Source organism: Alexandromys fortis, unplaced genomic scaffold (assembly GCF_014885135.2).
Source record: "Alexandromys fortis isolate MF-2015 unplaced genomic scaffold, M_Fortis_MF-2015_v1.1 scaffold_63, whole genome shotgun sequence".
NCBI lineage: Eukaryota > Metazoa > Chordata > Mammalia > Rodentia > Cricetidae > Alexandromys > Alexandromys fortis.
Window position 1 is genome coordinate 7,536,345 of NW_026067953.1, and position 26,628 is coordinate 7,562,972.

The following is a 26,628-nucleotide window of genomic DNA, read 5'->3' on the forward strand; positions in this document are numbered from 1 at the left end:
ACCACCGTTAATCTCATTCACGCCACAAGCGTCTGACTTTTCATTATGGACTCCACAGCCAGTGAGAGCTCAGCAAACGCCACGCTTTTGCCTCCGATGAGGCCTAACACGTGTTACTGAGGTAACTACATATATGTAAAATCTCTGTGAAGGAAGCCTCCGGGGTCATTTCTTTGGAGTAGGAAACCATCTGTGTGCTACAGGATAGCTGCTGGATACATGTTGACCTGGGCTAGCTTGTCCACGGAGCCCCTAGGGAGATTTTACTGACCTAAGTGTGGACTCTGCCTCCAGGGAACATCCATTCTAGCTAAGGGGGTAGAAATCTGTGGGACGAACCTGTCATACGCACAGCGCCGCACTCCTGGCGGAATGTACAGAGGCGTTAAAGCTTCAGTGTCAGCTCCAGAGAAAACAGCACATGAAAGGAGGCCCCAGAGGCTGGAAAGGCAGGTGCTGAAGGTCAGAGAGCAGGCACTGTTCTAAGTGCTTAGCGCACATGGCCTTGCTGGTCCTGGTCACTCCCCTGTAGGGCAGTGGCATCCTCGTTTCCATTTTTCCAAGGCTGTAAGTGAGATACAAGGAGGAAAAATAACTTCTCCAAGGTCTCTAGCTCAGAGTTGAATCTAAGCATCCTGATCATCACCTGTGCTCCTTGGGTAGCAGGTCGTGGGTGCCCCCAGACAAGGGAGTAGTGGGCCTGGGGAAGCTGAGGGCACAAGGCACCTAGATGGGTTGGGTCAGTGAATCATCCTTTCCTGTATGTTGATATTAAGAGCCTGAAATATCCAGGGACCTCTGTGCTCTGTCTATGGGCAGTAGGGATTCCTGGTGGGCTCTGAGCAACTCCTTGGCTTTGTGTTAGCAACATGGAGAACTCAGTCTGAGATGTATCAGTGTTAGCATGTGCTTAATGTGCTCCCTTTGCTTAGATTTGACAAAAGAAAGGCAAGATGGAGCAACTTGGACCTGTGGTAAGGACATTTAGGCAAAGATAATGGTTTGGTGTAGGGTGCCATTAGTGAGATGTGCAGAATCTGTTGGGTGTGTAAGATGGGAGGCAGGCATTGTCAACTCTACCACAGGTGACATCTGCAGTCCATCACACCACCACTTTCTGAGATGGGAGCACAGGAAGTCCCTCCCTCCTTCTTCCCCCTCCATTCCTCATGGACTCCTCTGTGGGCACCCTAGTCCAAGAAGGGCTTTCCCCAAACACATTGCATGAATTTTACCTTATACTCCAAAGTGTGCCTCTGACAGACACTCACTGGGCCTCCATGCAGGACACTGGAGGATGCCCGGACGGAGGCATCCTGATCCTCACAGGTTGGAAGGACAAGGTAGGCTTATCTTCATTCCATGCCACCCGGAAAGGCACATGGAAGGGTCTGGTGTGGTTAGAAGGTTTCACAGAGGATGCAGTGGTCAGCTGCCCCTTGCTGCAGAGGGGTGCTTGCTGGACAGACGGGGTGATAGGACATGCTGGTGGGTACAGCGGCTGCAGAAACAGGAAGGCCAGAGAGACCCTAGGGCAAAGGGGATATTTCCAGCCGATGCTAGGCTTGCCTCCCTGGCTGTCTTTGCTGCTTTTCTCCTCACTGTGACAAACACCTGACCAAATGAATTAAAGAATCAAGGGCCTATTATGGCCCACAGTCTGAGTGCTGTCCTTCACAGTGGGAAGGCGCAGGACAGGAACCTGAGGCAGCTGGTCATACTGCATTTGACTCCTGAGGCCAGAGGGTAGCCAGTCCTCTATGCTGCCCCCAAAGTTAGGGCTCTCTGCTTGCCGTCTCTCATGGGAGTTTTCAGGAGCAGAAAAGATCACTTGTGTCTCCTGGTGCTGGGCAGATGGACGGGAGATTCGGAGATGACAGAAAGAATAATGAAGCTGAAGCATCGTGGAGAGGGGATCCCGGGTTGCTCCAACGCTTGTGCTCTTGCCACATGGCACCTCCCAGATGTGGACATCCAGTGTATTACACTTGAAAGAAGGGATTTATTTTAAAGGTGTGTGTGCGTGTGTGTGTGTGTATGTGTATTGTGAACATGCACATATACACACATGAGCATGGGTATCTGGCATCAGGTCTTCTAGAACAGGAGTTACAGGTGGGTGCTGGGAACAAAACAGGTGGTTGCTTGGGTTCTATAAGAATAGTGTGTGCTCTTTAAACGCAGAGCCACCCCCCCCCCAGCCCTGCTTGCTACACGTGTTATTCTAGCAGGCTTTGCTCCCACAATTGTCCCCCTAGAGCGATGGTTCTCAGCCTTCCCAGTGCTGCGACCCCCAACCATAAAAATTATTTCGTTGCTACTTCATAACTGTAGTTTTGCTACTGTTATGAATTGTAATGTAAATATCTGACATGCAGGACATCTGATATGTGACCCCAAAAGGGTTGTGACCCACAGGTTGAGAACTGCCGCCCTAGACCACTGTGTAGGAATGTTGTTTTTAGAAGCAATATTGGAAGTTCTTAAAGCCACAAGGAAAATTATGGACTATGGAGTCTTGTCTCTAAAACACGACTAGGAAGGGCCTGTGGCCCTTGCAGTGAGGCCCTTCTGTTTCAGGGCTCTCATTCTTGGGTCCCCCTCTGCCTCATCCCACTCCACTGCTGAATCTTTTCGGGGGTGCCTGGTTGCCTTATGTCTGAACCTATTTGAAGATGAACTCCTGCTGAGGCAATCTTCAGCTCTCCTGTGAAGATGGCTGATGGAATCTGACCTTGGAAACAGCTATCCAGATTGGTTGCTTGAGTGATGTGGGTCATTGGCCCGTTCTTGAGATGCCAGTGTGAACCAGACATGGGCCTTGCCACCTCAAAGGGCCTCGTCTAAGAGAAGCCTGGTTCTAGAAGGGAGTAGAGGCTCTGCAGAGGTTCAAGGGAGCGTTGATAAAGACGATTAGTGGAGAAGGTAGAATGATTTATGAGCAAGATTAGAGTGGCTAAGAGGTTCTGGCTTATTAGCTGAGCCGCTGGGAAGGAAGGCTGTGTGAAGGGGCTCCTGGCCCCGCCTTGCTGCAGTTCACCTGACTGCCAGGCCTGCTCCCAGGGAGTCCTAGGTCCAGGAGAAGCAGCACCAAGGGCCAGCTTCTTCTGCTTAAAATGCCTCTGGAACAGAACACAGGCTTCTCAGTCAGCCTCCCCAGGAAACCACAGGGAAACCCATCACCTGGGGGTTTTGGTTAGACAGAGTGGAGTGTGGAAGCTTTTACAGGGAGGATGCTAAGCGACTAGCGGGGTAGGCTCTATGCGTCACTGCCTCTTTACACTCCGTAATTCTTGGTAGTTCTTCTGTGGGCCCGGGAGTGGGTAGGCTCCACAAAGAGTCGCTTTGAAATCCCTTTGAACATTTAAACCTTGCCTGCATTTCCCTTAGCTGGCAAATATCTCGATTTAGTGCGGTGTGACAAGGAGCTAAAAGACTTGTAGGCTTTGGCTGACCCGTACGGTTAGGAAGAGGCAAGGGAAGGTGGGGGCAGTGGGGTCCTCATTTGCAGACTGCACACCTGGGAAGGATGTGGCCGTGGCCTCCACAGCCCTGGCTCACTGTGCATCTTCAACTGTAGAGGGGGGTGGCAGAGGAAGGCAGCATGTCTAACTAATGCCCATGTCCACCCGGGCCCCTGATGAAACGCAGCTGCAGGAGGTCTGTACCTCTGCCCAGCTCCTGGGTGCCAACAAGGTATCCTGTCTGGAAGTCAACTTCACTTAGGATGGTGGCGGTGTAGTGTGCCTGCTCTGGATTTGTGTTCCTGGTCTGCTGCTGAGCTGTGTGGCCTTGAGAAAGTTGTTTGGCCTCCCTGGGTTTCTGTTTCTATTTTTTGAATTTTACTTATTTTGTTATTTTAAATAATGCCGCTGTGAACATGTATGTAAAATAGGTTTGTACTGTAAAATTTCATAAACTTAATATTAAATTATTTTTTGCAGGGGAACAAGATTCTTAGCTGAGGTTCTTGGCCCTGGCTGTGCCATAAAGACATTTGGGAGCCAGACAAAAATACCCATGCTAGGTCCTCCCATGAACCAGCTGACTCAGACCCTTTAAGGTGGGAACCAGGACACAAGCGTTTCAGTCTCCTAGGTGATTTCCTGATGCCCCAAGGATGAAGAGTCTCTCTGGCACAGTTGCTCAGACTCACATCCATCAGCCGTTCAAGGTCAGATCAAGAACTGGATTCTGAAAACAGAATCCTGGTCCTCCGGAAGAGTATCCAGTGCTCCTAATGCCTGAACTCAGCCAGGCAGTAGTGGCGCACACCTTCAATCCTAGCCCTCGGGAGGCAGAGGCAGGCGGATCTCTGTGAGTTCAAGGCCTGGTCTATAGAGTGAGTTTCAGGACAACCCCAATAGAACTGGGAACTATTGAATTCCAGGATGCCCGGTGATGTGTCTTCGGTGTTGGTTTGCCTCATCCAGAGCTTCTGCCTGTCCTGGTGTTCCTGTCACAATCTCGGGGGCATAGGGAGATGGAGATGGAATGGACAAGATTGAAGGGATAGATGGATGATTAATAACAACCTTGGCCTCTGACTCCCATAAGTCCCCCACTGCTAGGGAGTCTGGGAAAGTCATGGGGGTACACAGCCAGGGACAGGTCTGTATTCACAAGAAATACCAAGCAGATGCAGATGACTGAATGCAGGCCAGCACCCACACTGGGACCCACCTCTTTGTACCTTCAAAGGATTATTTTTTTAATATGGATGATGAGTTTTTGCTGATAGAGGCCCCAAAGCACCTGAGTTCATATTCCTCAACCAGGATGGTAGTGTTTGCTGCTCCTGCCACTTAGAATTCAAGAGACTGGAGTCCCTGACCTACAGCTCCTGACCACACAGCCCATGCTCGTGAGTGGCGCCCCACCCTAGAGACAGGGATTTACCTCAGCATGGCTTAACCCTGGAGCCACTATTTAGTGGTTTGCCAGCCTGTCTGGCATTGTGATGACTGAGCGCACTTTGGATTGATGCATGAGAGTGTGGGGACGAGCTTCAGTTATTACTTTTAAAGCATAGGATGGACCTTGATAAAAAACAAACAAACAACCCAAACTTCGTTTTTATTCTAAATTAAGCCTTCCGACTTCATTGTCTTTCTGGGAGTGTCTGATCCTCGTACCTTTTATAAAGAACCCACTTACCCTAACCTAACAGCAAGCTCTAGATCCTAGCAGTGTTTTGCCACATCCTCTGGGCCCTCTGGGGACATCTGCTTTCTGGCTCCCTGAGCACAGTTTGCAGGAGCAGAGCTGGTGAACCCATGGTAACGGGGCCCACATGTTCCCTTCAGTCTTAGTTCCCAGTCCGCAGGCAGCCTGCCGAGCCTGGGGGTGAGAAAACCTGCTTCCAGCACAGGCTGCCTGACCTTAGTGTCATGAGGCAGTGGGCTATTACTGTCAATCTTTTTTCACTTGGGGAGAGTGGACCAATGTCGTTTGAACAAACTGGGAAAAATCCCCAGGACTGGTGTCCTCCATTGTGATCTGTGATACCAGAGGGAGGGGTCAAAGGAAAATAGCGAAGGCAATGACTGGTTCTTAACTAGAGCCCCCTTGGGAGAATTCTGATGGGGTGATGATCAGTCAGCAAAGCATGTGCAAACATGAAGACCCGAGTTCCGTCCCCAGAACCCACATTTTAAAAGCCATAAAACCATTCTCCTTCTAAAACTTTTGGTATTGGGGATACTAAGCAAATCCAGTACCACTGAGTTATAACCCTAGACAAAACACCACCCAAATGCTGTGTGTGTGTGTTTGTGTGTGTGTGTTTGTGTGTGTGTGTGTGTGTGCATTTTTTATGTACACGCAGGTGCACATATGTGTGGGAGTCTGTTGGCAGATGCTTGTAATCTCAGCACTGGGGAGGTAGGTGAACACAGGTGGGTCCCAGGGTGAACTCGATGGCCCACTAGCTATGCTTAGCCAGTGAATCCCAGGTCAGTGAGAGACCCTGTCTCAAAAATATCAAGATGAGCAGAGCCTGAGAAATGATACCTGAGGTTGACCTGTGACTTTTACATGTATACATACATGCATGCCTCTCTACACATATGTGCACCTGCATGCGCATAAGAATGCATAAACATGCATGCACAGCATGTAGTGACCACAGAGGCCAGAAGAGGGCGTTGTATTCCTAGAACTAGGGTTACAGATGACTATGGGTTCTGAAAACAGAATCCTGGTCCTCTGGAAGAGTAGCTAGTGCTCCTAATGCCTGAACCGTCTTCAGCCCCCCAGATCTTTTCTTTTCTAATAGAATATCTTTTATCTATTATTTGACAGTTATGTACAGGTTCCATCTTGATCATAGTCACCTCAGATGCTCCCTTCCCACTCCCTTGGGAACCCCGTCACACCTCCCCCTACAGTCAGGTCTTGAGATCCGCCTTCTGCCTGCCGGCTGTCAGGAAACAGTGCCTAGTGTCTCTTTTCAAGAGAAGTTGGCAGCCAGTAAGGAGCACCTGCAGACTTATCAGACATTTCCTGTGGTCTCCATAGGCTTGAGTGATGCTCGCCTTCAAGAACAGCTAATCCTGGAGGCTGGATCTTCCTAACCAGTTTCTCAGGCCTCCTAGGTCAGTGGGATTCCGCTCTTGTTCCTCTTCTGCCCCCTCTGGGTCTGAAGTTAGCTCAGGCATCTGTTCACTGCTTAGTTATCCAAGAAATCCTAGAACCTATGATATGAGGAACCTCAGCAACCGTGGATGAACAGAATAAAGATCACATTAAGAAATGCTCCACAAGAGGGGGAGGAAAGGCATTGTGAACATCACGAGCAACATTAACTGCTCCACATTCCCAAAACACACAATCTCTAAACCAAATGGAAGGCTACCTCTCTATAAGCTCATCCAATCACTAAAGAGCATTGCCTTAATGCTGTCTGCAGATGGCTTAGGTAAGAAGACAGGCTCCACACTCAGGGTTCTTAAATTGTCATCCCATAGGAAAGTCAAACCATGAAACACCATTAACTGGAAAGATATGCTTAGAGGCATGCGTATCTGTGCATCCTGGGAGTAGAACAAACCATTCCATAATCCAGAGGAGCAGGAGACTTTTTTCCTGGTGGCCTCCAGGAGGGATTGGTCTTGAAGGTAAGGGTAATTTGGATACCCTGGGTAGAGGAAGCTGCATGGAGCTCGGCCCTGGGGCTCTGGGGGCTTGTACTATCATCTGCCTTGACTTATTGACAGATCTACTTACACACGTGGGAGGGTCCAATTCAAAGAATTGAGTCCTAGTCAGAGTGACACAGAGGTGGCTATGAGGGGTGAGGCTGGTTTCTTGCAGGAGAGGGACCCCCTCAGACTGGCAGGAAGGATAGACTGGCCCAGTGAGTACTCTCTGGCTGCTCCGCTAAGTGTCCTAGCATTGCCTCTATCCAAACTGCAGCCTTTGTCTGCAAGAAGTCTAGGAAGCCGTGCCAGGAGCTGGGTGGACTTTAGGGTTCTGCCGCTATTTTTGTTAAAGAAATGAAGGTGTGAGGGGCCTTACTATATACCCCACAGCAAAATGAAGGTATCCCCATGTCGGGAATCTCATTGGTGGCGGAACACTACTAACCATCAACATCTATCAATGATTCTTTATCCAGTAGCATGTTAGGAAAGCAGACTGAGCCAGGCATGGTGGCATAGCCCTATAATTCAGCACATGACAGGTGGAGACAGAAGGATTGCCAATTCAACACTAGTATGGGTTGCACAGTGAACCCCCCTTCCCCTCAACACACGCAGGATGTGGAGTGTGCTGGCTGGTGTTAAAGCCATCTCCTGCGCTGACCTCCAGCAAGTCCATTGTGAGCCCTTCTGTGCCTCAATTTCCTTATTTGTAGATTGGGGATGAGAACTTGATGGTGAGGTTTTAGTGAGAGCTCTCTCTCTCTCTCTCTCTCTCTCTCTCTCTCTCTCTCTCTCTCTCTCTCTCTCTCTCTGTGTGTGTTATTCTGGCCAGGCACTGGGGAGCCCAGTAGCGAACAAAGCCTTTTTGTTCTTGCCAGTTTAATTTAGTTTAAGAAAACAGAGAATAGAATAGCCATGCAAACAAATAAATGCCTATCTAGCATCCGTGATAAATACCAGTGGGTAAGGAGGTGGGACCAGGACGGGCTTGGAGAGCTATGGTGAGAATTTGGAAATGCCTCTTGGAGGTCACTGGAATCCAGAGATGATAAAGAGGAATGTGTAGTTGTCTGGTAGAGAAAGAGAACCATGAGAACTTTGTGCTTCCCGTGTCTGGCCAAGGGAAAGCCGTGAGAAAGTATGTGCTGGTGTCTTCCGGGTGTGACCAGCACAGAGTGAGCTCACTTTGATAGTTTCTCTTCCCTCTAAGGACATCATGGCCTCTGCATCCATGACAAGTCCAGTTGTCACAGTGTCTGCAGTGCTCTAGAAAGTACTGCAGCTGGGTGTGAAGGTTCCCACCTGTGACCCTAGCATTTGAGATTGGGACACAAGAGAATAGTCATGAGCTTGAAGCCAGCTTGGGTTGCCATTAAGGCTCTGTCTCTAAAACAAAGCAAAACGCAACTCATGAATCAGTGCTAGCCCTGAGAAATGGTGAGTGAGGTCAAAGATGGAGACATCTCCCAGATGACGTGTCAGGGTTAAACCTGAGTTCGGGAGAGAGGGATGGCTCGCTGCCAAAACCGTCTTAAAAGTGGAAAGCGTCTCTCTTCCAGCTGTGGTCTGAAGCCACAATGGCTGCTTGTGGTGGCGATGGCTCCACTGAGAGGAGAAAATGCCCCTGAGGGTTCTGGGACTGTGGTTCTCTATGGTGGCTGCTCCACAGAGTTGCCCGGGAGGTTTTGAAAGTTCCTGGTTCCCAAACACGGTAATCCCTGGGCATGGGGCAGTGTGAGTGGATGGTAAAATTCCTCCTCGGTCAGAACGTGAGGCCAATGTTAGGAACCACTGAGCTGGGCTGGGTGGAGGTGTGCCCACCCTTGTTCTAGAAGATCCTGGTGGTGCAGATTCAAGATACCCATCCCTGAGACGAAGACCATGGTAAGAATGGCCTCGAAGTCAAAATCTCTGAAACAAGTGTCATAGAAGATGGAAATGCCTTTTTTTTTTTTTTTTTTTTAAGGTTTTTCGAGACGGGGTTTCTCTGTAGTTTTGGTGCCTGTCCGGAACTAGCTCTTGCTGGCCTTGAACTCCCAGAGATCCATTTTAAATAGGAATGCTTTACAAAGACCTCTGCTCATAAGGAAAGGGCAAGGGACACACTTTCCCTGGATCCACTATCAGCCTTGTTTGTTTATCCCAGGGTGTCTATGGTAACTCTCAGCTAGGGTGGGACAGGGAACCAAAGTGTGGCAGTGTGCCTGTGTGCGTGTGTGCGTGTGCGTGTGTGTGTGTGTGTGTGTGTGCACGCACGCATGCCCACGTGCACACAGGTGCACATGCCTGTGTCCGCATGTGCAAAGACAAGAGGAAGACAGTAGATGACTTGTTCCATCACTCCCTGTCCACCTTATTCCTTTGAGTTAGGGTTTCCCACCCAGCCTGGAGTGATGTTGGCAGGTGGCAGGCCCCAGGGATCCTCCTAGCTCTGCTCCCTATGCCAGCCCTGGGGTTGATGGCTTTGACTCATGATCATGCCCAGCATTTTATGTGAGTACTTGGGATTTGAACCCAGGTTTTTACACTTGTACAGTGAGCATCCTTAAACACTGAACCACATCTCTGGTCCCAACCTTGTATTTGTGAGATGGGATCTTGTCGATTAGGGCAGAATTAGAGTGCAGTTATCCATCCTGCCTGAGCGTTGCTTCTCCACACTTGACCTTCAGCTTTTTATTCTGCTCTAAAACCCTTTTGGAGATATTTGGCTTATAAAAGTACTTTCATGGCTGGAGAAACATCTCAATTGGTAACACACTTACAAAGCAAGCTCAGGGACCCAAAATTGGACTCTAGACCCCAAGAGTAAGAAAAAATGGCAGCTGCATCTTGTCTTGCTGGCCCGTCAGTCTAGCCTAGCTGGAGAGTTCTTGATTAGTGAGACAACCTGTCCCAGTATAAAGATGCATGGTGCCCGAGGACAACACCTGAGGCTAGTGAAACACACGCACGCACACACACACACAGCCATACACACACACAGACACACACACACTCTTTTGAAGAAAGTATGCCTTGTACCTAGCTATCTCATTGGTAGAGTAGTTACTCCTCATTTTAAAAAGAATACATGAAGTACCAGCGCCACTTGTACACCCTTGTCATCCCCAGGTGGGCATACAAGAGCGAGGACCGACTTTTCAGGAAGACACTGACAGATGGAGCCAGGTGCCCTATCTTCTAAGAGTGTGGGTTCAGCAGATTTCGGCCTCCGTGAGCCCCAGTCCCCTGATTATGAGATGCCAATGAGCCTAACCATGCAGATTCACATGTATCTGGATTCATTAAGGCAGTTGGCCTGGTTTTCCTTCTATTTATTCTTCTCATATAATATATCCTGGCTGCAGCCTCGCCTCCTTCCACTCCTCCCAGACCCCCTTCCCTCACCTCCCCTCTTTCCCAGATACACTGTTCCTCTGCTTCCCTTCAGAAAAGAGCAGGCCACGCAGCCTATCAACCAAACACTGCATAACAAGATGCAGCAATACTAGGCACAAGGCTTCATATCAAGGCTTGACAAGAAGGGCCTGGTTCTCAAACACTGACTTGATAATACTTTTATACTGAGTTTTGCTCTGCATAAAGGGGCCAACCAACTGTCTCTGTAAAGAGAGCATGCACCTTGTCTGCAGCAGCCGCTCAACCTGGCCACTCTAGAATGAATCTGTAATGAATGTGTTACAATAAAACTTTATTAATACTGAACCGAGGTTGCCAAGCTGATTGACAGTTCTCAGTTTTCAGAGCCCGGGGCTCTTTCTCTGGCCCCATGCTACTCAGCATTAGAAATAGAACTATCCACGAACTGTTTCAGGGTTGACCATCGATTCCTTTTGCAGGTTCATTTTTCTCTGAGTCAGACTTCAAATGTCTCTTAAGAGTTCTTTTGGTGACGGCTTTCGGTAGCCTGGGACCACTGAGGGGTAGAGTCTGATGCTTCCAAACGGCAGGCATTGCTTACAAGGAGCACTTTGCGAGAGTGGAGAGAGAACTCGGGACACAAGGCCGACTATGCCGAGGGTGGGTTGTGACCCAGTTACAGGGAAAAAGCCTTGTTCATGGTGACAGGTTCTGGAAAGCCCATGGAACCCCACAAAGCCCTTCTTCAGGTAAGCCCCATTGTCATAACAGCTGGAAGGCATTTCATGAGAATAGAGGGCATTTCCCCTTTTCAGGCGTTTTAGGCTAAACTTTTCATATTGAACTGATTGTATAATAGATTATCCATAGATTTATACCCAAGTGGAGGGAATGTTTCCATTTCCTTGTGCCTTTCTTCCATTCCCCAATGCGGAGTTTTTGAAAACTCGAGGGCTCTATCACAATTGGGGTGCAGACAATGGCATAGCCAAGACTCTGAGCACATCTGTCACTTCAAGAAAGATATTTTTTGAGACAGGGTCTCACTATGTATCACTGGCTGGTCTGCAACTGCTGTGTAGACCGGGATAGCCTTGAACCCACAGAGATCTGCCTGCCTATGCCTGGGATTAAAGACGTGTGCTCCCACACCTGGTGTGAATGTTGGGAGCCTGAAGGCCAGAAGCGTGGGTCAGGTGTGTTAATGACTCATGCTTTCCAACGCTGCCTGTAGCTGAGTCCTGTTGCCAGTGCCAGCATCGAAGAGCTTCACAAATGAGCATCTTCCTAAGTGGAGGCTCTTGTGGGTTTGAGAAAGAGCCACCCAATGGGTCCACAGGGAAGATATCTGTCTCTTCACCTGGCAGACACTGGACAAAAGAACCTGGGGGCTGACCACAGACATTCTATTCCCTTTCAAAGCAAACAACCTTAGGAAAACTTGCCAGGCTGGGCAAAATGAATTTGCTCATTCGGGATGTAGGCCGATGGATGTTTGGAACCTGCTACAGTCTTCTCATACACAGTCAGCATAGCACAGCCGTTGCTGCTGACTAACCTATGCCATTGATAACATGGTAGATTCAGAGCCAGCTGCTCTGACTGCTGGGTTATAAAGAAAGCGTATTGCAGGGGCTAGGGGGATGGCTCAGTGAATAAATTACTTGCTGTAAAAACATGAAAAACCTAAGCTCCACCTCCAGAACACACATAAAAGCAGCTGGGCATAGCTGGGCGGTGGTGGCACACACCTTTAATCTCAACACTTGGGAGGCAGAAGCAGATGGATTTCTGTGAATTCGAGGCCAGTCTAGTCTACAGAGTTAGTGCCAGGACAGCCATGATCACACAAAGAAACCCTATTCCAAAAAAACAAAACAAACAATCAAAACAAAATGACAACAACCAAAAATCATCTGGACATGGTGCTGTATAGTTGTAATCCCAGCACTGGGAGATGGACTCAGCCAGCCCACCTGGCCTAATTGGTGAATTCTGACCTCTTAAGAGACCTATCTCAAGGCGCACACACACACACACACTCACACACACACGGAGGAGGGGATTATGCCTCACACACGTCTCAACATTTGGTACTGTCTGCAACCTGCAGAAGAGAGGAACTCAAGCATGCATCAGCCATACACCCCAGTCATGAGCAGCAATACCACACATGCACTAGGATGCAGCTTGCCTCACGGTCAGGCTCACCAAGCCATGAATGGACTCAGGACCATTTGGAGATCAGGCTTTGGGTACCACTGCTAAGGACCAAGGATACAGGTTTTTATCCCTGGTTACCGGACTGAAGATGGTCTCTCAATTCCTTCAGCTTAGCCATGAATCTCAAATGACATTGATGGCATCCATGAGTGTCCATTTCTAGCACCCACTGTGTCTGAAGTTACCAGCAACCACACTTGATTCTTCAGATTAGCAAAGCAGCCGATGCTGATGAGAAGTTGGGTGGAGTTGGGCCAATCCTGTTGGCTTGCTCAGAAAGACCAAATGTTTGTGCCCCGCCCTCAGTGTGATGGCAGCTGGAGAATGATCAGATCATAAGGGTTGACCCTCAAAAGTGAAATGTGGGGTCATGGTTTTATTTTTATTTTTTTTAGTGTGGGGGCTTTGTTGTTGCATTAGGTTTTTTTGTTTGTTTGTTTGTTTTTTTTTTTAGTGTTTGTGAGAAAGAACTTAAATTTGAGTGGGTAGGGAGGGGAAAGAATCTGGAAAGATTTGTGGGGGGATATGATCAAAATATACTTAAATTTAAAATGTTTTAAATAATTAAAAAAAACTGGACCTTGGAGCACTTTGAATTTTGGACCCACCCAATGGCAATATTCACCTGATAAAGTCTACACAGACATTCCAAAGTCCAGAGAAGTCCAAAATCCAGCTCCTTTTTTGTCCCCAGGCACACTGGAGAAGGGAGATGCAACCATGTATGAACAGAACTTGAGGTGTATGGCTGCCCAGATATTTCCTGCTGTGGTGAGCAGCCCGACCCTGGCGTTGTTCAACCCCTTCCTTCTCCAGACTTAGCAGGCCAGCCCTGATCATAAGAAGAATGTGGTCTGCCCCCCCCACTTCCTCCCATGCCCAGCATTCTGGGGTGCTGTCGGCTGTGCTCATTTCACTGGTTCTCTAGTGATCCACACACATTTACAAAGTTGCTGCTGTAGCAAAAGAGGGCAGAACCAATGTTACAATGTTGCAATGTTGCAGAGGGGACCTATTTTGACAGATAGTGTCACATGGTCCTGAATCAAGCTCCCATTGCTTGGTAACCTTGCCATATTTCCGTGGAAGTGAGACCAGTTCTCCAGCCCCCACGGTGTCCTCAGTGTGGAGGGTGAAGCTTTGGTTACTGTTTTCCTCACGAAGGAGGCTGAGCAGCTTTTCCTAGTTGAGCCATGCGGGAGCCCCCTCCACAGGCCGTTTGTTGCTAACACCGCTTTCTTTGCAGACGTTTGGTTAGCCTTACCTTGCTTGGGTATTAGAAAGAGAGTTAGGTTGGTCAGGTTGACGAATGGATTCCTCAGTGGTCAGCCTATGCAGCCAGTTCAGGTCTCTAAAGCTGCTAATTGTTCCACCTGTGCCTGCCACAGCCCTCTAGGGCTGGAGTTACCCCACGGTTACCCACTAAGAGAGCTGCCTGGGTTTTGTGACCCTTTCATGAGGTTGATCCTAGGGATTTGCCTGTGGGAAACCCAGAGCCCCGGGCTGGGGCCTCAGGGTGCCAACCTGCCCCTTGAAGAGGTGTGTCCAGATCCTGGGCTAGCTTCCACACTACAGACCTGGGCTACTTTTGACTCATTTGTTCCTTATCAGAGGCATGCGTGCAGTGAGGTGGGCTCTTCTCTGTCTGGAGACACAGTGGTGTTCAGAACAGATGACTGTCTACCCATGATGCTTACAGTCCAGTAGGAAGGAAATAGTTACATTGTCTGAGCTAAGGACAGAGTGTGTGAAAATACAATTCCCGGCTCTCACGCCTTTCTGACAGGACAGTGCCCGTGGGACCTGGGGACTCTGGTGAGGTGCAGCTCCTGACTGGAGACACTGTGTGTATGCCCTGAGGTTATGCATGGTGACTAGCAAGGCCTTGAAAACTGTTCCTCAGGGAGAAAAGAGAGCAGAATGAGGGGACCCTCTGTGCTGGCATCTCCCCTAGGCCACCTAGCAAAGGCCTCCCTCACGGAGAAATTGATATTGGTACCGAAGAGGACATGAGGTAGGGGAAGGGATCTTGAGGGCACAGCCACTCTGTGCAGGCCTAAAGGTGGGTGACTGGGGACTAGCAGGTGAGGGAGGGTCAGAGGGCGAACTCCAGAGGTGGGAGAAGGGCAGCTGTGTCCCAGTGTCACCAATCACAGCAGCAAGAGCTGACACTGCGCAGGGACACTGACAGTGCAGCCCCTGTGGGTCCTGCTCTCAGGCAGAAGCTACATGGCATGCTTGGGTGACTTACCCAGAGGTGCCAGCTTCCCCTGCAGCCCAAGCCTTCATTCCTAGCATTTACGTTTTGAGATGAAGGTGTGGGGACTTTTGCAGCTCATGCAGACACTGATCTGTTGTTATAACCACAGACTGAGCATCCTAGGGACCAAGAGAGCTTTGGATGCTTTTCAGTTTTGGATATTTGCATATACAAATGAGATGTCTTGGGTATGGGACCCAAGTCTAAACAAGAAATTCATTTATATTTTATACACTTTACTCCCGTAGCCTGGAGGTAATTTTATTTAATATTTTTAGTGTATCTGCATTTTTACTTTGGTCTGTCACATGAGGTTGGGTGTAGAACTTTACATTGCGTTGCTGAAAATGCCTCAGACGTTGGAGCACTTTGGATTTGGGATTTTTGGACGCAGGGTACCCAAATACAACAAGCCAGAACCGTCCCGGGGGAAGGTAAACGTAGAGAGTGAAGCTCAGGCTGGGATGCTGTGAGCAGTCAGTGCGTGGAAATCCAAGCGCATAGTGCCTGGAGCATCCTTCACGCTCAGGCATCCCCAGCAACACGGATCACTCCTCTTTGACCCAGCATCGGTTCTTCCCTATAACAGAGGACAAAGTTGAGAAAGCCACAGGCGTGTCCAGTTCTCAGTGGGACCTGGCTCTGTTCCCGTTTCCAGTTCTTCTCTCCCCACCAGCCTGATAGCCCAGATGTGCTGGGCTTGCTCCCACACCTATGATGTGTTTGGGGGCCTCATACTCTACCAGAGCCTTTTTGGGCAGAGCTGATCCGCATAGTGTGGCAGGTTGCTAGGGTCACTGGAGACCGGCAGTGGCTGGTGCCAGGACCGAGTACTGCCACCTTTTCCCATTGTCACCGTAGTTCCAGCTTTGGCGAGTATCAGCTAGCGCATTCCATTCCCCTCCAAGATCATAGCCACTTTCCTTAGTATCTTTAGATGCGAGACCTTTGTCACAGAAGACTGCCTCTATATCATAGGCTTCCTTGGAAGGATAAGTTTGGGGCTCAACCGTGCAGGACTTGGCACAACTAAGACCCTAGGAGAACAACTTCGTTACTTCTCAGCCAACATCCTAAAGGATGGTTGCCTGAAGAATCAGATATCCCGGCTCAAGGCAGAAGCTTTATTGAGTACCTTTATTGAGTACCACAAGGTAACCAAGCTACAAAGAATAAATGCTGCATGTCCAGCTAGAAGAAATTGTTTATGGAGTGCTTTTCATTGGGGTGGGGAATTTGTTTGTTTGTTTGTTTGTTTGTTTGCAAGCACAGAAAAAGAATGATGAGCTTCCAAGGAAGGAGTCAGGCTGAAGCAAGGGTGAAGGTTTTTAACAGGAGAGAGAGAGATTGAGACTGTGTAAGTCAGTGTGCATGTGTTCTTGTTTGTGTGAGTGAGCACAAGTGCGTGTGTAGGAGGTCAGAGGGCAGCCTTGTGTGCCTTTTCTGAGTCACCTTCCTCCCTTCTTTGTGTTTGGGACAGGGACTCGCACTGACCTGGAACTTCACCCATCAGGCTAGGCTACCTGGCTCCCTCTCCTGTCCCCGCCACCACAGGTGTTAGAGGTGCACACCACTGTGTCAGCTTTTCACACGGGTTCTGGGGATCTGAGCTCAGGCCCTCGTGCTGGTGAGGCATGACTGAGCCATTTCCGCAGTCCCTGTTTCTTTTCCCTTTTAGTTGTGTTTTTCAGTCAGGGTCTTGCTCTGTAGCTGATGCTGGCCTTGAACATACAACCTTCCTGTCTCCCACTTCCCTAGTGCTTGATTACAGCCATGCCGTCCACAGCCAGCCTTAGAAGGGGCATTGGTGCATACATGCCCATAGCAGCCGTATTCATAGCAGTCAAAGGGGGTGAACCGCTAGAATACCTATTCACAGTTGAGCCGATGAGCACTCATAGTCTGGACAGACAATGGACTATATCCAGCTTTTAAAAGGCAATTCTGATTCGTGCTACAGCACAGATGAACCTTAAGGACATCACACTAAGAACAATGAGCCTGTCCCAAACCTGCATGCTTCCAGGACTCTGAGGCACCCAGAGTAGTCCAATTCATAAATACGGAAAGCAGAACGGGGGTTACAACAGCTGGAAGAACATGGGAAGTTACTGATGAATGGGTATAGGTTCCTTTTGGAAAGACACGCTGTCCTGGAGATTGATGGCGGTGACCACACAACAGCGCATGGAATTAATGTCATCAAACCACACACATGAACATGGTTGATGATGAATTTCTGTGATGCGGATGTTAACACGGTTTCCAAAAATTAAAATATTTGAATTGTATTTCAAAATCATAACACATCAAGGAAATTTATTTCATCCTGTCTTAGCCTATCCAGGGGCCCTCCTCAGGTCAGGCTTTGTTCTGAGGCTATGTGGTTAGCTGGCCCAGCCTGACTGGGGGTCTAGCCTGGTGCAAGATCTTCTTACTATGCTCCCTGCCTTCCTTCTCTTTCAATCCCAGTCAGGAGGCAGCAGCAGCTCTCCCAAATGTCAGGAGACATTACCACACAGAGAGAAGTGTATGTAATGCAGAATTGTAGGTTCAACAAGTCATACGGAATGCGCCTGTGAGGTTTCAGGGCAGCTTTTCCAGGACCCCAAAAAGGATGTCCTGCCTATCATACCATCCATCTTCCCCAGAACCACAAGCTTACCCAGGTATAGCTCGCCCCTGTCTTGTGGTTCCTAAAGTAAGTTCAACTTGCTTGATCTTACTTTAAAAAAAGAAAAAAACAACCTTTCTTAGTAACTATAGTCATGCACCTCTCTTTCTCTCTCTCTCTCTCTCTCTCTCTCTCTCTCTCTCTCTCTCTCTCTCACACACACACACACACACACACACACTCACATACACACACACGTCGACACAGAGTTGTTATGTTTCCTCTCCTGCCATTGTAGCCTGCAGTTGTTGGGGTACCTCTTTAATGGGTGGAACACTGCCCACCTCATCCCTGTGCGCTGAGGACATGTGGTCTGTTGTTTCCTGTGTACACCAGGTACGCCTGTCACCTGGCACACCTGCTTCCATTTCTGTTGAGTGAGACGTAGAAACAGAAAAACTAACCACTTTCCCAAGCGTCTGCACCAACCTGTGTTCCCTCTAGTGGTGTGCAAAGGTTCTGGTAAATCCAGAATTTCACATAATATGGGTTCTGATGGCCTTCCGAATAATAAGCTCACTGCAGCAGTATTTCAGTATGGTTGTGCTCAGGCAGCACTGACTGTGAGTGAGTGAGCAAGTAAGGATTTTGTGAACAAGAAATCCTATCGGGAAATGGCTATGTTGTCACGAGAGAATTTTTGTGGGGTCGGGAAGATGGCTCAGATAATAAATGGCTAAGCGACCACGAGGCATGAATACTCAAGTTCAGGGTTCAGCGCCCATGTAAAAAGCCAGAAGTGCTGGCACGCATGTTTAATTCTAGTGCTGGGGCAGCAAGGACAGGAGGATCCTTGGGGCTCACGGGCGGCCAAGTTAGATGAACCAGACAGCCGCAGGTCCCAGAGAGAGACCTTGTCTCAAAAGAAACCAACAAAGACCAACAGCTCCTTAGAAATAGCATTCAAGGTTGACATAGGGCTTACACACACCCACTCGCCACACGCACACACACACACTTATGCACATGCACACACACGCACGCACGCGCACACACACACACATATACTCATGGATTTTTGTGGAAATTGAAAGCGTCATTGATTACACCGAGGCCTTTTCTTCACCAGCACTTATTTGGCGCTCAGACATTGTAGGCATTCTTACATAAAACCCCATCCAAAACAGGAACTTGGTTAGAGAAACCCTGTGGAGTCAGAAACTGTGTCATTGTGCCCATTTGGCAGATAAGGAAAGGGAAGAATGACATTAAATACTCAAGGTCACCTAACTGGGGCATGGTGAGAATGTGGCTGGGAAGAGTGGGAGGGAGAACCATTGTCTTTCCAGGACTCCTGAGCCTCAGAGCCCCAGCATGCACCGGGACTGACTGTGGCATTGCCCAGGGGTCTGTCAGCCCGGCTTGTGGTGTCTGGGGGTGCACATCTGTGCAATTTGAAGAGGAATGATACAACATAAACTGCCGTACTCAGCACTTCCAGCACCCCCTTGGCCCCCAGCACCCCTGGCTCCTCATGAACACAACTGCTTTCGATATCACTAGCAACCATGTGTTCACTGACCTTGTGTGGAACAGGTTTTTAGGAATATCTTTATTGTAACTTGAAATACATGTGTATTTAGCAATTACAAGAGAAATGCGTGTAAACACGAGTAATTTTTTAAAGCTTGGGTACATTTCTTTCCATCTCTTCTTTAATAAATGAAGTTTTGTGTTTTATTTTGTTTTGTTTTACACAGAGCTGAGCATATTGAATAGACTTCCAACCTGATTTTCTCCTCCTTTACCACTTGGCTCATAAATCAGTTTTAACATTCAGAGTTTTTCTGGATTAAGGCTCTTTCCTGGAAGTATAGTTATTTGGGCAGAGTACACACGATTCTCTCTCTCTCTCTCTCTCTCTCTCTCTCTCTCTCTCTCTCTCTCTTTTTTAACAAAACCCATTTTTAATTAGAAAGTTCTGGGATGCCTGATGACCTGAGTTCAAGTCTCAGAACCCACATGGTAGAAGGAGAAAGAGAATTTGCTTCCCTGAGTTGTCCTCTGGCCGCCCCCGCCTCTTTAGTATTCACCCTGCATCCACCCCCTACACAGAACAACAATAATAAATTTTAGAAAGGAAACTCCGTTACAAGTTAGACCATTGGTGCTATGGAATTTCATATGCTTACTGTTCAAGTTCTCTTCTGTGTGTAAACACGAGACAGCTCATTGGCCAAGACTCACCTTCTCGTGTTCCAAGTACTGTTGGTTCTTTTTTGTGGTGGCTAACAGCTGATGTTGGTAGGTTTGGTCCACCAGGGGAGTGTACAGCTGTGGAGGCAGGAGAGTCGATCTAGCTGGATAAAGAAAGGCTGATCAGAAATGAGCTTCATCGTGGCTGCTGGGCTGGAGGTTTAGCTTAGAGCAGGCACATGTCAGTGCTGAGTCCCAGTTATGGAAACTCATCCCCTTATGGTCTGAGTCCAGCCACATAGAACCCCCTCTGTATCTAGACTCGGTTTTTCCTGTTCACAGTTAGAGCAGGGGTTACTGTCTCCACCAAGCCCCTTGTATTTTAGTAGCATCCTAAAGAATCTAAATGTTTGAAGGCCAGAAGGGAGATCCTTAAGTGAAAGGATCTGGGGCATTCTCATTGGTTGCTGAACAGGAGGGCTGGCCAGATGCCTACTCTGCTCTTGACTAATAAAAGTTTATATTTCTGTGCTGCGTACAGTTTTTAACATGTAAACATGCTTACTGCGTACAGTTTTTAACATGCGAACATGCTTACTGCATACAGTTTTTAACATGTAAACATGCTTGCTGCATACGGTTTTAACATGTGAACATGCTTACTGCATACAGTTTTTAACATGTGAATATGCTGGCTCTCCCACGTGATCCTTGCAGAAGCTGTGTGAGGTAGAAATGGAATCTGTCTCAGTCTCTAAACACCGCCTTATGGATGAGGAAGTCACTACAAGAAGCCAAGAAGTCAGAGTTGTCCTCAGCTCCTCTGAGGATATAAGCCTTCCTTCCCAAGTCAGTTGTCTGAGGGTGTAAGCCTTCCTTCCCTGTCCATTGTCCTCTTATTTGTGGTGTCCAACAAACACTTTTCATGTCTCCTGTCCAGCTTGAGTTATGTCCTTGAGTGGCCCAGCTAATAAAGTTTCACTCTTGACCCTCTCTCTGGATTTGCCATCTCCCTTTTTACCTAACGCACACACGTGTGGGTGACCACAAAGCCTCCTGTTGGAGTTTCTACCACAAAAAAATCCTTTGGGTCCAGCTCAGATGCACTTTTCACAGGACGAGACGTCGTGTGTGCTGACTCAGAATAAACCACCCGAGTCTTCTCAGCACACATTCGAAATGAAAGGGAGGATTTCCCACAAAGGTCACGGTGTCGCCATGTCCCAGCATGCATCGGAGCATGGGTTCCCTGTCAGAGGTGACGGGATGTGCGAAGTCACAGCTGACCACTGCCCAGTGTGCCCATGGCTGGGACTGTCCCCCCACCTATGTCTCCACTGAAAGATGTTGATTGATTATGTAATAGAATGCTTTTTAGTTCTGAAGATACCATTTGAAAGTGCAAAAATGTTCCCTGCGCTAGCTATAAAAAAAAGTGTTTTAAAAACAATCTTCAGCTTCGTGTATTCTCCCTGGAATGTGTCAAGAATGGGGGAAGAGAAGCCAAGCTGGAGGCTTTGGGCATATTTGGAGTAGTTGGGGCAGGTGAAGTAATTTTTTAAAATTATAATAGCTCTACTATACACATTTTTGCTTGTTGACTCTTTGTGAAGACTAAATCCGCTGAAGGTCAGAGTCAAAAGGGAAAGCGTGAAGGCACAGACTTTCCCAAGCCAGCAGCGGGGATATATTCATTCTATGACAAGCTCAGGTGTGGGGCAGAGTAAAACAGAGGTTCTTACCCGCATGGTGCCACACTGTGGAGGAGGGGAGGAGGGTGGTACCCAAGTGGGCTGTGTTTGGGAGAATGATTAGCACAGCCTATCGTTACATCTTAAATGAGGGTGTCTAGGGAGGCAAGGTGGCTGTGGGGGACCCCGTAAGAGCAGCTCTGCTTTGGTGGTATGTTCTCTGAGGTCCCCATGATTCTTCCAGGCAGGATCAAGTATCTAGTTAGAGATTGAAAATGGAGCTTGGGCATCAGATAGGTCCGAGGCTGTTGGTTGTATCTTGAGGTGGGGTAAAGATTGTTCTTAGGGAACTACCCAGTCGTGAGTTGTCATCCCCCACCACCCCAGAAAGACTCCAGAACAATGTCTGCTCCCATGTGCTTAAGAGAGATGAAGTAATGTGTGGGACTGATGGCCTGAGCTTCACGGAGGCCATAGCAGGCCTGGTTCCTGGACCTCATGTTTGGGAGACAAGGCCTGGAATTTTCTGTCCTTCTTTGCTTGGTTTAGAATGTAAACTTCAGGCTGGGTACTAATAGTCAACTAGCCATAGCACATAGCATGGCCTGAGACAGCACTGGGAGGTGGAGTCATTCATGCTGTGAAGTCACCTGAGCAAAGTGAGTTGACCCAGCACAGAGCAGGAAGGAGATGTAGACATGGGGCTGCCCGGTGCATGCCCACAGGCATCTGGTGGTTCAGATCTATGCTTGCTAGACCTGCCCCTCCCCTGTCTGGCTTCCCAGGGCTCTGGAGAAAGAGCCCAGTGCTCCATTCCCAGGGTGCCTGATTTGGGTACCACACCAGCTCCACATGTCCAGCTCCTGGTCTGTGAACCTCCTACCCATCCACCTTCTCTTCTTTGGGGGATTCTCTGCTGCCCACCTGCTGCCCCTTTGGAGTGTACTGGAAGGTGGGGTAGATAAACCAGGTAGGCCAAAGCCTCTGTGATTTACATCACCTAGCCCTGACTCAAAGGGATACCTACAGAAAGAATCTGAGTCCATGGCAGGGGAGCTGATGTCTCATGAGCTGCTTGGAAAATGGAAACTGGTGAAAAGGGAGGGATGTAGTCTCAGAAGCCAGTAGCCCTGCTACAGTGATGGTCTCTGGCAGTGCTGGCTTGCTTTCTCCTGAGGCCTTATGCCTGCATTCTTCTCCCTGCTGAGTCTACAGAGCGTTCCACTCCTGGCTGTGTGCTGGGTCAACACGCTCTGCCCACATAACTTTGTGACATGAATGACCCACCTCCCAGGGGCTATCGCAGGCCATGCTATGTGCTCCGGCTAGTTGGCTTCCAGTACCTAGCTGATGCTGGCTACTGGTCCCGTACTCCTCCGACATTTGAGGCACTGATTTTACCGTGTCGGCAATATAGAGAAACAGCCTGATGGTGGTCAGACGTTGCATTTACCTGCCCCCCCCAACTTCTGAAAATGCTTGCTATCCACCTCTGACCTTTGGTTACAGTCTCCAGACTCTTCCATCACCCTTGGAATGCAGTAGAAACTTCCAAGCCCGCGGTCTGTCCATCCCCTGTAACTTCATTTGCATAGGATCCCTGCCACACGTGACACCACCGTGTCCTTTTTCTGTGGCACTTCGGGTGCTCCCCAGCCTCTATGCATCTTCAGGGTGCTTCTGGCTCCTTCTTTATCCAGCCCACACAGCAGCTCCCCACAGAAGCATTCCCAGCTTGCTCAGACAGTGTTATTCTGTTTTCCCACTGCCGCTTTCATGACATAATTAGATTATAATTATTGGTGTGTCGCATAATTAGCTTATCATAATTAGCTGTCTTCCTAGACAGGCTGTGAGTGCCGGGGCTCACACAAGCTGGTGGTGGATGCTCGACGGTCCCTAACCTCTGTGGAGGAGACTGATGGAGCCTGTTGGTGCTTATGGACAGGGGCCTCTGCTAGCCCCCCATCTCCACTCCGGAGGGGAGGGAAGGCCAAGAAGAAGCCAGGTGGCGAAACCTTGCCTGGGAAGGAGGAGGTGGGATGAGAGCTGCTCTTGAGGGCAATGGACAGAAAGGGACAGAGAGGCCCAAAGAGTTGTCCGTAAACATGCAGGGCAAAGATGGCATATACATAGCAGCTGTGTGCAGCAGATGTCAGGGAAGGGGACAGTGGGTGTGGGCACAAAAAGTGACAGTGGGAACTAGAGAAAACAGTCTTTCCCTTGGTGTCACTGTGATCACGGGACGGGGACGGGGAGGGAGGAGAAAAAGGAAGGGAGTGAGAGAGGGAAGGAGGGAGAGGGGAGGGAGAGAAGGGGTGAGGGGGAAGAGAGTTCTCTCTGCCCAGAATTTTCCTTCATCTTTACACAGACCCTGCCTTATTTCAGATTTCCTTTCCATGATCCCTACAGAAACTCAGAGCCACCCCTTGTTCCTGCTAGATGGCAAACTGCACCAGTGCCCAGCATGGAGGTTCCCATCTAAGCGTGTAAAACAGACAGTGTCAGACACAGGCTTCGTGTGGACTGATAGGGGCTCCTCTCTTGCCCTCTTCCCTCCTCCTAGCGACCTGCTCACATCCCACATGTGGCCCGGAATCCCTCTGTCCCTGCTTTTCTCTCGCACCTGACTTCCTTGCCCATTCCTCTAGTGGAGCTCACATGGTTCCCCCAGAGCCTTTGGGATGCACTGCTTTGAACGGAGCTGTCCTCCCTCAGGACAGCCAAGCCTCTTGGTGTTGACATCACCTTACTCTGCCCAGTTCACTCCATCCCATGCTACTGTCCCGTCTCAAGAGCCGCCAAAGCACCAGGCCCACCTACCTGATATTCTTGGGCTGAAAAATTTGAGGTCAGTTAGAAACCTCTTGGCTAACTGCAAAGACAGCCACTTAGGCTCTTAAGAGACCTCCATGCCAGGCTCTCATCTCCAGGATCCTCACTTGGAGCAGGGCATTCAGTAGGACTTTCAGCTCATGGTCATAATCTTTTTGTATGTGCAGCCAGCCTGCGTGGGCTTATCCTGACTCCCCACAGTCTTCCATGGCCCCAGGTATCGGGAGCTCTCTGAGCTGTGAGGACAGTTAAGCTCTGGGTTTCTCATTCCTGATCCTTTCTCTTCCTAAGCGCTCTTCTGAGCTGCATATCCATCATGGCTTATCTTACGCTGTGATATGGTGGGGATAACCAGCCAGACTTCCTTCCTAGCTTCTTAAAAAACACTTGGAGTAGCATGCATACAAGGTCCCCGAGCAGACCAAAGATGACTAGGATGTCAGTTCCTGGTCATTACTTACTATGTGTTGACCACCGTTCTTGGAGTTTAATGTTTAATGTTTAATAACCATTTCTTACATTTCTTACAAGACTTGGGGAAACTGAAGCAGAAGGTAAAAGAAAAAAAATGAATTTGCACAAGGTCACATGGTAGGAGTGGCAGAAATAGGATTGTTTGGTTTGGTGCTGGTGAGAGCCAAAAGTAGTTCTCACGTGCTTCCTGTGTGCCCTGTGAACTGTGGCATAGTACGACGGGCAAACCAAGGCAGGCTGAGGTCCACACTGTGCCGTTAGTGAATGGTGAGTCTGGGACAAGCACCCAATACTCAGCCCTCAACCCCACGGGGCTGGATTAGGGGTGGGATAGAATTTTGTTCCCAGGAGGACAACCCCCAGCCTGGTTTAGCAGGGAAGACATCCCTCTGAGCTGTAATGTTCCACCTGGAAAGTGACTAAGAACCAAGGGTAGCAAGGGAAGCAGCCAGCTGTGTAAAGCTGCGCAGCAGCCAGACAGAGATGCTAACGAGCGCCTCCGGGAGAGAGAGGACCCAGCCTCCTGTTGAGGTTGTTGGCCCAGGTGACTGATGTGTGCTGGCATGCAGGGGTGGTTAGGGCCAACCCCTCCAGTCTACAACATGGAGAGCATCTGAGGCTGGAGAGTTGCGGGAGATTGATACACGCGGGAGGTGATAATGGGGCAGCTTGGGGCCATGCGGAGAAGGCGAAAGGAAGGCAGGCTGCCTGTGGTTACTGGGCCTGTCAGATTAAACCCAGGGGGACTTAAAGGGACAGTGGATATACATGTGCATCATATTGGCTTTTTGTATAATGCATTTCCTCAAAGTGGCATGTCCAGGGACAGGTGCTTCTGAATTCCTCCAGTAAATGGGTGTGGGATTCAGTTGCTATTTCAGTATTAAAGGCCACCAGCTTGCTGTTAAACACAGTGAGCTGAAATGCATCCTGACCTCCATTGCTCCTCAGAGGCCCATTTCAGAAACAAGAAATCAATTAAAAATTTAAATCCAGGAAGTCAAGAAAGCAAAAAGATCAAGAATTCTGGAAGCCAGAAAGCAGAGGTTGGAGAAGGAAGTTGGTTGTATAGAGAAGGCAGCAGCAGGGGTGGGTAGGGGTGTGGCAGGGTGGGCAGGGGTGTGTCCGGGTTGGGCAGGGGTGTGTCCGGGTGGGCAGGGGGGTGGCCGGGTGGGCAGGGGGGTGGCCGGGGTGGGCAGGGGTTGGAGCAACAGAGGGTTGGTGCACCAGTCGGAGATTTTTGTCAGTGTGACAAACACCTAAGAGAAACATTCTGCAGGAGAAAATATATGGTTTGGCTCATGGCTGTAGAAGTGTCAGCCTGGGTTTGTCCATTGCCAAGGGCCTGAAGTGAGGTTGAGCATCCTGCAGGGAGTGTATGGTGGGGCAGGGAAGCTTACTGCATGGTGAGCGGGAAGCAGAGGCCCCTCTGTACTAGCTGGGTATCTCTTTCTCCTCCCTCACCCCACCCAGGGTCTCAGCATTCAGACTCAGTCTGTTGGAATGGTGTCACCCAGGTTCAGGGTGGGTCTCTCCCCCCTTGGCTGTTTTTGGAAATGCCCCCACAGCCACCAAGAAGTGTGTGTCACCAGTCTCCTACATGTCTCTTGACCCAGTCAATATTAACCAGCACAGCCGGTTAAGGTCCAGGCCCCCTTGCCCTGTTAGCACTATTTCTGCCTTCGGAAGCAAATGAGGGTTCAGGCTAGAGAGAAGGAAGTTGAGGGTATATAAGAAAGTAGTTAAGAGGGAATGGACATTTGAATGCCAATACCTGTAGCCCCTGCCCCATCTCAGCCAGCTAGTGGCCAGTTCTGGCCCCCATCA

General features: G+C 49.2%; 1 protein-coding gene across 1 annotated transcript in view; it reads left to right on the plus strand.

Moving 5' to 3' along the window:
- Nucleotides 1-26,628, plus strand: part of Slc24a4 (solute carrier family 24 member 4) — a 139,478-nt gene that overhangs the window by 12,049 nt on the left and 100,801 nt on the right. The gene's annotated exons all lie outside the window — the stretch shown is intronic.